This window comes from Cibotium barometz, chromosome 43 (genome assembly GCF_041138505.1).
Source record: "Cibotium barometz isolate CiBa-2024 chromosome 43, ASM4113850v1, whole genome shotgun sequence".
NCBI lineage: Eukaryota > Viridiplantae > Streptophyta > Polypodiopsida > Cyatheales > Cibotiaceae > Cibotium > Cibotium barometz.
Genome location: NC_141088.1, coordinates 16,839,811 through 16,851,866, shown reverse-complemented (window position 1 = coordinate 16,851,866; position 12,056 = coordinate 16,839,811). Strand labels below are relative to the sequence as shown.

The 12,056-nt window shown below is 38.9% G+C and overlaps 1 pseudogene; it reads right to left on the bottom strand.

Moving 5' to 3' along the window:
* Positions 1-2,115: 2,115 nt before the first annotated feature.
* On the bottom strand, positions 2,116-2,787 carry LOC147613608 (germin-like protein 8-2 pseudogene; annotated as a pseudogene).
* Between the last annotated feature and the right edge of the window lie 9,269 nt (positions 2,788-12,056).

Here is a 12,056-nt window from a genome sequence, read left to right as displayed (position 1 = left end):
TTCAAACCAACTCATGTGGTCCAAATGTTAGCACCCACATTGATGATGTGACACAACACACATGAGTAGAATCGGCATGATAAACTTGTACCTCTTTAAACTTATGAGGAGTCTCAAGAGGGAGCACTTGAATAGTGCGCACTTGCTTTTCTTTACTTTGATCACGCTGATTCTTCTCATTTTCTTTTAGCTTAGGATGTTGTAGTTTACTTAGACCCTTTTCCATGTAGTGAAAACATAAATTCTCTTTTTTAGCTCTTTCAAAATCTTCATGCTTCTAAAAATTCTGTGGTCCTTTAGACTTCTTAGATTCTTTTGGTTAGGTCCCTTTCTTTTATTTTGACCTTGATGCTTGGAACCCTTGGACACACTAGATGTTTGTTGTGCATTCTACGAAAGCTTTTTCTTTCCCACAATGTTGTCGAGCAAACTTAATTACTTCTTCTAAAGTTTTCAACTCATTTTGCTTAACTTGATGGTTATAGTCCGAGTCTAATCCATGAATCTTTTAAAAATCATACATTCCTCTCAATTTGAGAATGATTTCTCTATAATTGGAGATATGTTGAGTCAATGTGAGATTTTTCTCATCTTACAATTGTCCCATGCTTCCCAATTATGATCCATCTCATTCTTAGGATGAAATTCTTTCATGAATGCACTTTCAAATTCAGCCGAGGTAATAGGCATGATTGTAGTATGATAATACTTTGACCATTTACAATTCTTTTATAGGCATCAAGCCTCATCTTATGATCTATTAATAAGAGAGAGCTCACACCTAGAGTGTTCGCACCACTACACACACTAATAGATTCTGAGAGTATCCAAAAAAACTCTCCTTCCAAGTCAAGGAGTGTCATCTAAGAGAGAGAACTTCCATATCATGATTTGGGCTCTTAGACTATAGTGACGTGATGAGTTCCCTCTAACATTCATGTGTCTAATGAAAAATGTTTATTATCATGAGTATTGTGCAATGAAATTAGGGGTACGAAACTTCATACAGCTCTTACGTTTCCAGTACAAACCAAATGTATAAGCGCACATGCTTGACCTCATAATATTACTTAAGGCGAGTCAACTAAGAATAAAAACTAAGACATTCCTAGGTGACATTAGACTTAACCAATGGGGAATAAATTTCCTAAGAGTTCTATACATGTGATGATGGACTCTAACATTATGTAATACAGGTCTATAGATCATGTCCTCTATAGAACTCAAACATATATTTTTATGCTCCTAGGTAAGTTCTTTCTTTTAGTATTTCCAAATCACTCTATCACTTCTTCTTCCATCCGAGGCATACAAACTACTAAAAACGTGTTGCATTATCACATCAAGGGCTTTTAATGACTTTAACTTAGTATGTGTATTAATCTGAAGATCACAATGAGGTCTAGGAACCCCAAGACATTGCCACTATTAAGCTTCTCTACATGCAAGACACCCTAAAAGAGAGTGGACATTGAGCACCCACGGAACTCACACTAATCATGCAATCCTTCCTTGGTGATGAAAAGAAAAAAGTCTATAAACTTATTTGGCAGACGCTTGCACACCCTCGATGGTATGGATAATGCAATTTTAAATGAGGTGAATTGGTAGGTGTGCCTCAAAAGATCATACCTCTGTGAGTAATTAAAGAAGAAATATAACCTTAGGAAGATGTGAAAAATATAATCCATATGAAGGTTGTAGAGTGGTTGGTTGTAAAAGCCTCATTATATAATATGGAAGGTCACACATGTTAGAGTTCTCCACGCACCATCTACCGTCTCTATATATATGCCTCCCACACCCTTTCTCTATTGAAAAGTTGTTGCAGCTTTGGACAACTAGCCATACCATCTCTCTCTCTCTCTCTCTCTCTTTACGGCTTTCGTGATGGATTTTACTCATGATACGTGGATGGGAGGGTTCTGTCACATGGATTTTAGTGAGAGTACGAACCGAAGAGAATGCCTCACAAGAGAGTACCCATAGAGAAGGTGTTTGATGAGGGCATGCACTGAGGGGGGATATGTATAGAGGAAGCCTCAAAGGTCGAGGTGTTGTGCAACTAAAGCACAAAGTTCTAAGCATTAGGTATTGGCTTCTTTCAAAACCTAGTTACCCAAAGGGCAAAATAGCAATGTCATTATTCAAAAGGAATTCATGCCACTTATGAAGAATTCGTGCCACTTGTAGTTTGTTCACGCGATGACGAGAGTGTGCATGCACGGGGTTCTGGCTATTGAGGGCGGAGATGGCGAGGGCGGAGTGGTGCTTGTCGGGGTTGAGCTGGAAGTGCACGAGGCCGCGAGGGAAGACAAAGAGATCGCCGGGGGAGAGGGTCTGCTCGAAGAGGGTATTGTTGGGCGTGGCGGTGACGAAGCCCACCTTGAGCGTGCCCTCGGCCAGGAAGAGCACCTCGGTGGCACGGGGATGCACGTGGGGCGGGTTTAATCCCTTGGGGTCAAAGTCGATGCGGGCGATGGACAGGCCCTGCGTGTTGAGGGCAAAGAAATTGGCCGCACTGGCCAGGTTGACGGACACGCCCAGCCCTTTCATAGGTTGGCCGGGATGCTCAAGCATCGTGAACTTGAAGTCCGCGTCCTGCACCTCGTCGGTTGGCTTGCAGGCGAACCCGTTGAGGGTGATCATGCTGGTGTTATCGGCCACACAGAAGTCCTGCAGAGGGTCTGCATCCGCGGCCCTCACTTCTAGTATGAGCGTAGAGGAGGCCAACAGCATCACTGCGCCCAGAAGAAGCAAGCTGCTGGCTGCTGCTGCTGCTGCCATGGTTTGAGGAATATTGTTGTGGGGAATGCGATGCGATGAGGAGCTTGGAAAGATTTGAGCGCGGCTGAGATGATGAGTATAGGCCTCTCCTCATAAGCTGGTATTTATGCTCTGCATGACATCCACTCGAAGGAACGAGTCCTAATATCCGCTCCAAGAAGGAACCAGTCATATCGCTCAAGAAAGAGTCCATGTGCATCGTGCCGCTTCGACCCAGTCGTTCCCGGCCAACGAGTCCTGAGGTGCCGGAAGGGAGGACGTCCAAGTGCCGCCCATGTCAAACCGACATTCGCCGAGAACCTTCACATTCATTGGTGTCTTGTATCCTCCTCCACGTCGGACTGATGCGAATTTGAACCTTGGAAGTACTGCGGCCTTCCAATTATAAGCCCGGCATTGCGAAACTAATAATGCTTGGGGGCCACACGGGTGTGAATATTGTAACTTCCTTCATGAATCTTTTTTCATTGGGGGAGAGAGAGAGAGAGCACACACAAGAGAGGAGTTGCACCAAACAAGAATGAGTGTACTATGATAATACTTTCACCATTTACAATTCTTTTATACCCTTATCTTATGATCTCTTAATAAGAGGGACTCCACACCTAGAGTGTTAGCACCGCTAGACACACTACTAGAACTTTGTTGTTTGAACTTTTGTTGTTTGAACTTTGAAGCCGCATATCGTTCACTGTTCCGAATGGACACCTTCACATTCATTGGTGTCTTGTATCCTCCTCCACGTCGGACTGATGCGAATTTGAACCTTGAAAGTACTGCGGCCTTCCAATTATAAGCCCGGCATTGCGAAACTAATAATGCTTGGGGGCCACACGGGTGTGAATATTGTAACTTCCTTCATGAATCTTTTTTCATTGGGGGAGAGAGAGAGGAGTTGCACCAAACAAGAATGACTGTACTATGATAATACTTTCACCATTTACAATTCTTTTATAGCCTTATCTTCTGATCTCTTAATAAGAGGGACTCCATACCTAGAGTGTTAGCACCACTAGACACACTACTAGATTCTGAGAATATCCAAAAAAAAAACTCCCCTTCGAAGTCAAGGAGTGTCATCTAAGAGGGAGAACTTCCATATCATGATTTGGGCTCTTAGTGATGTGACGAGTGCCCTCCGACATTCATGTGTCTAATGAAAAATGTTTATTATCATGAGTATTGTGCAATGAAATCGGGGGTACGAAACTTCATGCAGTTCTTACGTTTTCACTACAAACCAAATGTATAAGCAAACGTGCCAGACCTCATAATATTACTTAAGGCGAGTCAACTAAGAATAAAAAACTAAGACATTCCTAGTGACATTACACTTAACCAATGGGGAATAAATTTCCTAAGAGTTCTATACATGTGATGATGGACTCTAACATTATGTCATAGAGGTCTATAGATCATGTCCTCTTTTGAAAGAAGAAAGATAGTACATACCATCTCTCACTATCTTTTTGTTGATTAAAGATGACTTAATAGGCAAACTATAAAGAGAAAATATTCCATATATTGATGATTTGTTGAGTTAGTGAGCTAGAACAAAGTGAAAGTACACATGGTGCCAAGATAGGCAAGGATAGGAGAACGTGGAAGAAAGAAAGAGAGGTAACACACACAAGAGAGGAGTTGCACCAAACAAGAATGATTGTACTATGATAATACTTCCACCATTTACAATTCTGTTATAGGCATAAAGCCTCATCCCATGTTCTCTTAATAAGAGGAAGTTCACACCTAGAGTGTTCGCACAACTAGACACACTACTAGACTATGAGAATATCCAAAAAAAAAAAACCTTTTGAAGTCAAGGAGTGTCATCTAAGAGAGATAACTTCAATATGATGGTTTGGGTGCTCAAGTGATGTGACTAGGGCCCTCTGACATTCATGCGCATCTCATGAAAAATGTTTATTATCATGAGTATTCTACAATGAAATTGGGGGTACGAAACTTCATACAGTTCTTACGTTTCCACTACAAACCAAATGTATAACCAAACATGCTAGACCTCATAATATTACCTAAGGCAAGTCAACTAAGAATAAAAACAAAGACACTCCTAGCGACATTACACTCAACCAATGGGGAACAAATTTTCTACAAGTTCTATTCATGTTTTGATGGACTCTAAGATCATGTCATAGAGGTCTATAGAGATCATGTCATAGATGTTCTCTGTCATCCGCTCATCTTGACTACAGAAGAGTGCCATAATACACTCCCTTGAGAACCACCTATGTCTAATATCTACGATAGTCAAAAAATAGAGGTGCTCGAAGTGTATCTCTAGGCAACTTGGTATGAACAACAAGGTAAAGTAAGCAGATGCTTGAAGGCAAAGGCTATCATACTTACCTCTATTTAAAGTTGAGGGACTCCTGATAGATATAACCTCCTCATCTACAACTTCATTTGAAAGCCGAAAAACTGACTGAAATACTATAACTTTAAAATTTAGATTGCAATTTATGTGTCAAAAATTACATTCCAATATCATATGCTTGAATCTCAACCTCGATCAACTAACAGAGCGCGCTTTGGAGTGAAGGAGTGTGTTATTTCAAGGTTAAGATAGACCACGGACATACATCAACAACACACATGTGCATTGCAGATAAGAAATCTACAACAATCCATGAGCATGCACAAGTAGAGCGCAGAGTCACTAAAGGATGTGCACAGATAATGGGTGCACCGCTTAAAATATCCTTGTCCACCCTCACTTATGTGCCTAAGCAAGATTAATAATTTGTTTCAATCATTACATTTCCCGCATAATTTTTGTTAATTATGTAGTCAAGGGATGACCAAGCCAAGTGAAAGAGCCGGCATCCACTCAATGTGTGCTTAGACTAGCCTAGACAAGGTTAGACAATAAGTGGGTGCCGAATGAGTTATTGGGTATGGACGCCCAAACTTATAACTCCCTTGTATATGAGTGAATTTATCTAATGAGAGAAAGGGACATTCCCTTGAGTGTTGATTGAGAGTGTGCTCTTGCTCAGCTCTCTACCCTATCTTCGTATTCTTTTCATAGTGCTTATGCGAGAGTGAGTGTGTGTGAGAGTTCTACCCTCTTGCCCTCTTGGAGCTTCTGATAATGTAAAAGACAATGCCATACAAAAACATTGGATCTATAAAATTAATAGCATGCTTCAAGACAAACAATCTAGGCATTGTACAACATATGTACAATGCCTAGATTCATAATTAAGTTCTGACACTATTGATAGTGTTAGAACATTCAATTGGAACCATAGAGTGATTCTTCTTCTTTTTCTATTCTAGATAACCTTTGATAATGTTCATCATCAATTTTCTTAGATGCACATACATGTATCTATGTGCATACATGTATGTATATTATGTATATCATTTCTATATAATATAATAGTAAGGCTTCTAAGGGCAACCATGGAATCACGATCTTCTACCCAAATGAGAAGGGTGCTGAGAGCTCTTCATTCACCTCCCAACCATAGACAAAATAAACATATGACCCTTTGTACATGGACTCCACTCTTTTATTAGCTAGTAAGCTCTTCACATGTACCTGCCCACTCTCACTAGTGTCCGGCCAGTCTTGAGTCCAGTCTTGAGTCCTACCGATCATTTTTCGCTCCCCTAAACCCCTCCCGTGTCTTGTTTGGACGGTCGAGGTCTCTAGGCTCCCAATAAATCCATTGTCATGACATTGTTCTCCCCTTAAGAGGAGTTTTCGTCCTCGAAAAAAAAATTCGGGAACCTCTTTCTGAGTGTGCTTACCTTTTCCCACCTAGAACCTTCTTCTTTTATATCCTTCCACTTGACTAAACACTCCTGCCGTATAAAGTGTCGAGTTCTTTTTTCTTGGAAATCCAAGATCTTTTCTGGTTTGTGTGGTAAGGATGGGGGTTCTATAAGCTTTACTAGGATCTCTTGACTGACGAGATTATCGTCATCACCCAACTTCTCTTTAAGTCTACTGACGTCAAAAAGTGGATGTACTTTAGAGCTTTCTTATTATAAAGCTAACTTATAGGCAACGTACCTACTTTTTTAAGTATTGCAAATGGACCACAATACCTTGGAGATAGCTTCGGACTTCTCCCCATTTTCAAAGATCGCAAAGTGCAAGAACCTTTAAAAACAAATCACCTTCCTCAAAGATGATTTGTCTACGATCTTTGTTTGCATAATGTTTAGCACCGTCCTATGCTCTCTTAACATTATCTTTCGCAATTTTTGTCATCTTCTCGAGGACTTGAAGAAAATCTTTAATCTTTTTGTCTACGATCTTTGTTTTGCATAATGTTTAGCACCGTCCTGTGCTCTCTTAATATTATCTTTCGTAATTTTTGTCATCTTCTCGAGAACTTGAAGAAAATCTTTAATCTTTTGTATCTTTTCTTTCTTGAGTCCAATGGCGACTAGAGCTCGTGGTTGAAAACCATACATCAACATAAATGGACTAAATCCCGTTAACATCACATTAGGGAATTTGAAAAAATCCCAATATGTTGGCACCCACATTGATGATGTGACACAACACACATGAGTAGAATCGGCATGATAAACTTGTACCTCTTTAAACTTATGAGGAGTCTTAAGAGGGAGCACTTGAATAGTGCGCACTTGCTTTTCTTTACTTTGATCACGCTGATTCTTCTCATTTTCTTTTAGCTTAGGATGTTGTAGTTTACTAAGACCCTTTTCCATGTAGTGAAAACATAAATTCTCTTTTTCTAGCTCTTTCAAAATCTTCATGCTTCTAAAAATTTTGTGGTCCTTTAGACTTCTTAGATTCTTTTGGTTAGGTCCCTTTCTTTTATTTTGACCTTGATGCTTGGAACCCTTGGACACACTAGATGTTTGTTGTGCATTCTACGCACGCTTTTTCTTTCCGACAATGCTATCATGATGGTTATAGTCCGAGTCTAATCCATGAATCTTTTAAAAATCATACATTCCTTTCAATTTGAGAATGATTTCTCTATAATTGGAGATATGTTGAGTCAATGTGAGATTTTTCTCATCTTACAATTGTCCCATGCTTCCCAATTATGATCCATCTCATTCTTAGGATGAAATTCTTTCATGAATGATTCAGCCGAGGTAATAGGCATGATTGTAGTATGATAATACTTTGACCATTTACAATTCTTCTATAGGCATCAAGCCTCATCTTATGATTTCTTGAACTATACTTTAGTCAAGAAATTAAAGTTTTCAGAAAGCTCAAGTGACCATAAGTATGTGGTTTCTTTGATTAAGGGCTATGATAAAGATGTTTGGGATACAATAGTTCATGGTGTTCCATTAGTCATTCAAGGTCATGAGATGCATTTGGATTTTCAAGTTATGCATATCACTCGAGCTGATGCTATTCTTGGTCGTAAGTGGTTATATAACATTGGTCCATCTTTGTCTAGAAGTTATTTGCATAATTCTTCTGATGGTCATTCATTATATGACTATTTTCAAAAGGCGATTCTTGAATGGGATGAGACGAACAAGAACATAACAAGGGAAGGAGGACAAGATGCTCATTCAAGCTCATCAAGCAGACACACTCCATCGGGTCAATGTCAAGGACACACAACATATACTAATCTGGAAACATTAAGTTGAATTCGTGCTCCATCTGTTCATCTAAGTAGTAGACAACTAGTGATAGTGCAAAGAATTCCTCGAGTGCCTACACTAAAAGACATGGAAGCAATTCTCTATGCTCAACAACTAGGATATAAAAAAAGCTTCATCATCACAGGACCTGCAGCTAAGAGTTATATATTGCAATTAAAAGATTTTTATCGTCAGCCACCACCAGGGAGGAACTAGGTTCTTTTTTCATGAACCCTTCAAATATGTAGGAGGAAGCATGTAACATTTATGCTATATATGGTATGTAGTTTACGTAAAGACTAACTTGTGTTTTTTCTTTTCACAGAATTCAAGGCTTTAAGAAAAAATCAAGATATCTTCGATATGTGAATGCCATATCAAAGATGATGAAATGCGACCACCGCATTTACCTATCAAAGTTGCAGAGATCTTCTACATTGAAGATGTGGCTTACATGGTTCAACCTTCATCAATCCAAGGGGCTGGGCTTGGATTATTTATACATTCAAATGTGCAAGCTGGAAGGCCCTTGTTGCACTATGGAGGGTCAAAACATTCTCATGATAATTGGATAAAATTATGTGTAGAGAATCCTAGAGCACACAATTACTCGATCATTGAGGACCCTAGTGTGTGTCCTAAGGAGGAGAGAGTTTACATTGTCGGTGATGTTCAAGATAGAAATGTGGCTCGTTATATAAATAGCTATAAGGATTACAAAGAAAGAGAGAATGTGTGTTATGTATTCTCACCATCATTACCTCCCTGGTACAAGCATAGAAAAAGAAATGTACATTGATTATGGCTACATTTATGTAGAAGCATTAGAAGATATCACCGCCGCCCGCTGGAGATGAACTTTTTGATGATTATGATTTCTAATGTAATCTCAATTATAATTTATAGTTTTTTTCAACACTACTACTTCTAAGAGGTTTTCAATGTAGAATTACTAAGTAATGATCCCTATAATCACATGGTAACCTATGTTGTATTGTAGTATTTTAAAATCTCTCCGATAGAAATATAGATTATTATTTGTTGAGCATGTTCTGCTTGCATTAGTGAAATATAGTCTAAATCAAAAGGTCCACTCAATGTGTGCTTAGACTAGCCTAGACAAGGTTAGACAATAAGTGGGTGCCGAATGAGTTATTGGGTATGGACGCCCAAACTTATAACTCCCTTGTATATGAGTGAATTTATCTAATGAGAGAAAGGGACATTCCCTTGAGTGTTGATTGAGAGTGTGCTCTTGCTCCTTGTGCTCTAGCTCTCTACCCTATCCTCATATTCTTTTCATAGTGCTTATGTGAGAGTGAGTGTGTGTGAGAGTTCTACCCTCTTTCCCTCTTGGAGCTTCTTATAATGTAGAAGATAATGCCATACAAAAACATTGGATCTAAAAAATTGATAGCATGCTTCTTCAAGACAAACAATCTAGGCATTGTACAACATATGTACAATGCCTAGATTCATAATTAAGTTCTGACACTATTGATAGTGTTAGAACATTTAATTAAAACCATAGAGTGATTCTTTTTTTTTTCTATTCTAGATAACCTTTGATAATGTTCATCATCAATTTTCTTAGATGCACATACATGTATCTATGTGCATACATGTATGTATATTATGTATATCATTTCTATATAATATAATAGTAAGGCTTCTAAGGGCAACCATGGAATCACGATCTTCTACCCAAATGAGAAGGGTGCTGAGAGCTCTTTGTTCACCTCCCAACCATAGACAAAATAAACATATGACCCTTTTGTACATGGACTCCACTCTTTTATTAGCTAGTATGCTCTTCACATGTACCTGCCCACTCTCACTAGTGTCCGGCTAAGTCTTGAGTCCTACCGATCATTTTTCGCTCCCCTAAACACCGCCCGTGTCTTGTTTGGACGGTCGAGGTCTCTAGGCTCCCAATAATTCCATTGTCATGACATTACTCCTCCCTTAAGAGGAGTTTTCGTCCTCGAAAAAAAAATTCGAGAACCTCTTTCTGAGTGTGCTTACCTTTTCCCACATAGATCGAGAACCTTCTTCTTTTATATCCTTCCACTTGACTAAACACTCCTGCCGTATAAAGTGTCGAGTTCTTTTTTCTTGGAAATCCAAGATCTTTTTTGGTTCGTGTGGTAAGGATGGGGGTTCTATAAGCTTTACTAGGATCTCTTGACTGACGAGATTATCGTCATCACCCAACTTCTTTTTAAGTCTACTGACGTCAAAAAGTGGCTGGACTTTAGAGCTTTCTTATTATAAAGCTAACTTCTAAAAGCAACGTACCTACTTTTTTAAGTATTGCAAATGGACCACAATACCTTGGAGATAGCTTCGGACTTCTCCCCGTTTTCAAAGATTCGGAAAGTGCAAGAACCTTTGAAAACAAATCACCTTCCTCAAAGATGATTTTTCTACGATCTTTGTTTGCATAATGTTTAGCACCGTCCTGTGCTCTCTTAAAATTATCTTTTGTAATTTTTGTCATCTTCTCGAGGACTTGAAGAAAATCTTTAATCTTTTGTATCTTCTCTTTCTCGAGTCCAATGGCCACTAGAGCTCGTGGTTGAAAACCATACATCAACATAAATGGACTAAATCCCGTTAACATCACATTAGGGAATTTGAAGAAATCCCAATTCCCACTTTCGAAGATTTGAACTATATTTGTTAAAATTGGCTAGATGAAATCAATAAAATGTTCTAGATTTGGACTATGTTTATTAAAATCGACTAGAAAGAAGCTTGTATTACTTGTAAATTTATTCTATATCAGTGAAACTTGAGAAGAATTGCCCTTTTGATTTAGACTATATTTCACTAATGCAAGAAGAACATGCTCAACAAATAATAATCCAAGCCCAGCCCCTTGGATTGATGAAGGTTGAACCATGTAAGCCACATCTTCAATGTAGAAGATCTCTGCAACTTTGATAGGTAAATGCGGTGGTCGCATTTCATCATCTTTGATATGGTATTCACATATCGAAGATATCTTGATCTTTTCTTAAAGCCTTGAATTTTGTGAAAAGAAAAAACACAAGTTAGTCTTTACGTAAACTACATACCATATATAGCATAAATGTTACATGCTTCCTCCTACATATTTGAAGGGTTCATGAAAAAAGAACCTAGTTCCTCCCTGGTGGTGGCTGACGATAAAAATCTTTTAATTGCAATATATAACTCTTAGCTGCACGTCCTGTGATGAAGCTTTTTTTATATCCTAGTTGTTGAGCATAGAGAATTGCTTCCATGTCTTTTAGTGTCGGCACTCGAGGAATTCTTTGCACTATCACTTGTTGTCTACTACTTAGATGAACAGATGGAGCACGAATTTAACTTGTTGTTTCCACATTAGTATATGTTGTGTGTCCTTGACATTGACCCAATGGAGTGTGTCTGCTTGATGAGCTTGAATGAGCATCTTGTCCTCCGTCCCTTGTTATGTTCTTGTTCGTCTCATCCCATTCAAGAATCGCCTTTTGAAAATAGTCATATAATGAATGACCATCAGAAGAATTATGCAAATAACTTCTAGACAAAGATGGACCAATGTTATATAACCACTTACGACCAAGAACAGCATCCGCTTGAGTGATATGCATAACTTGAAAATCCAAATGCATCTCATGACC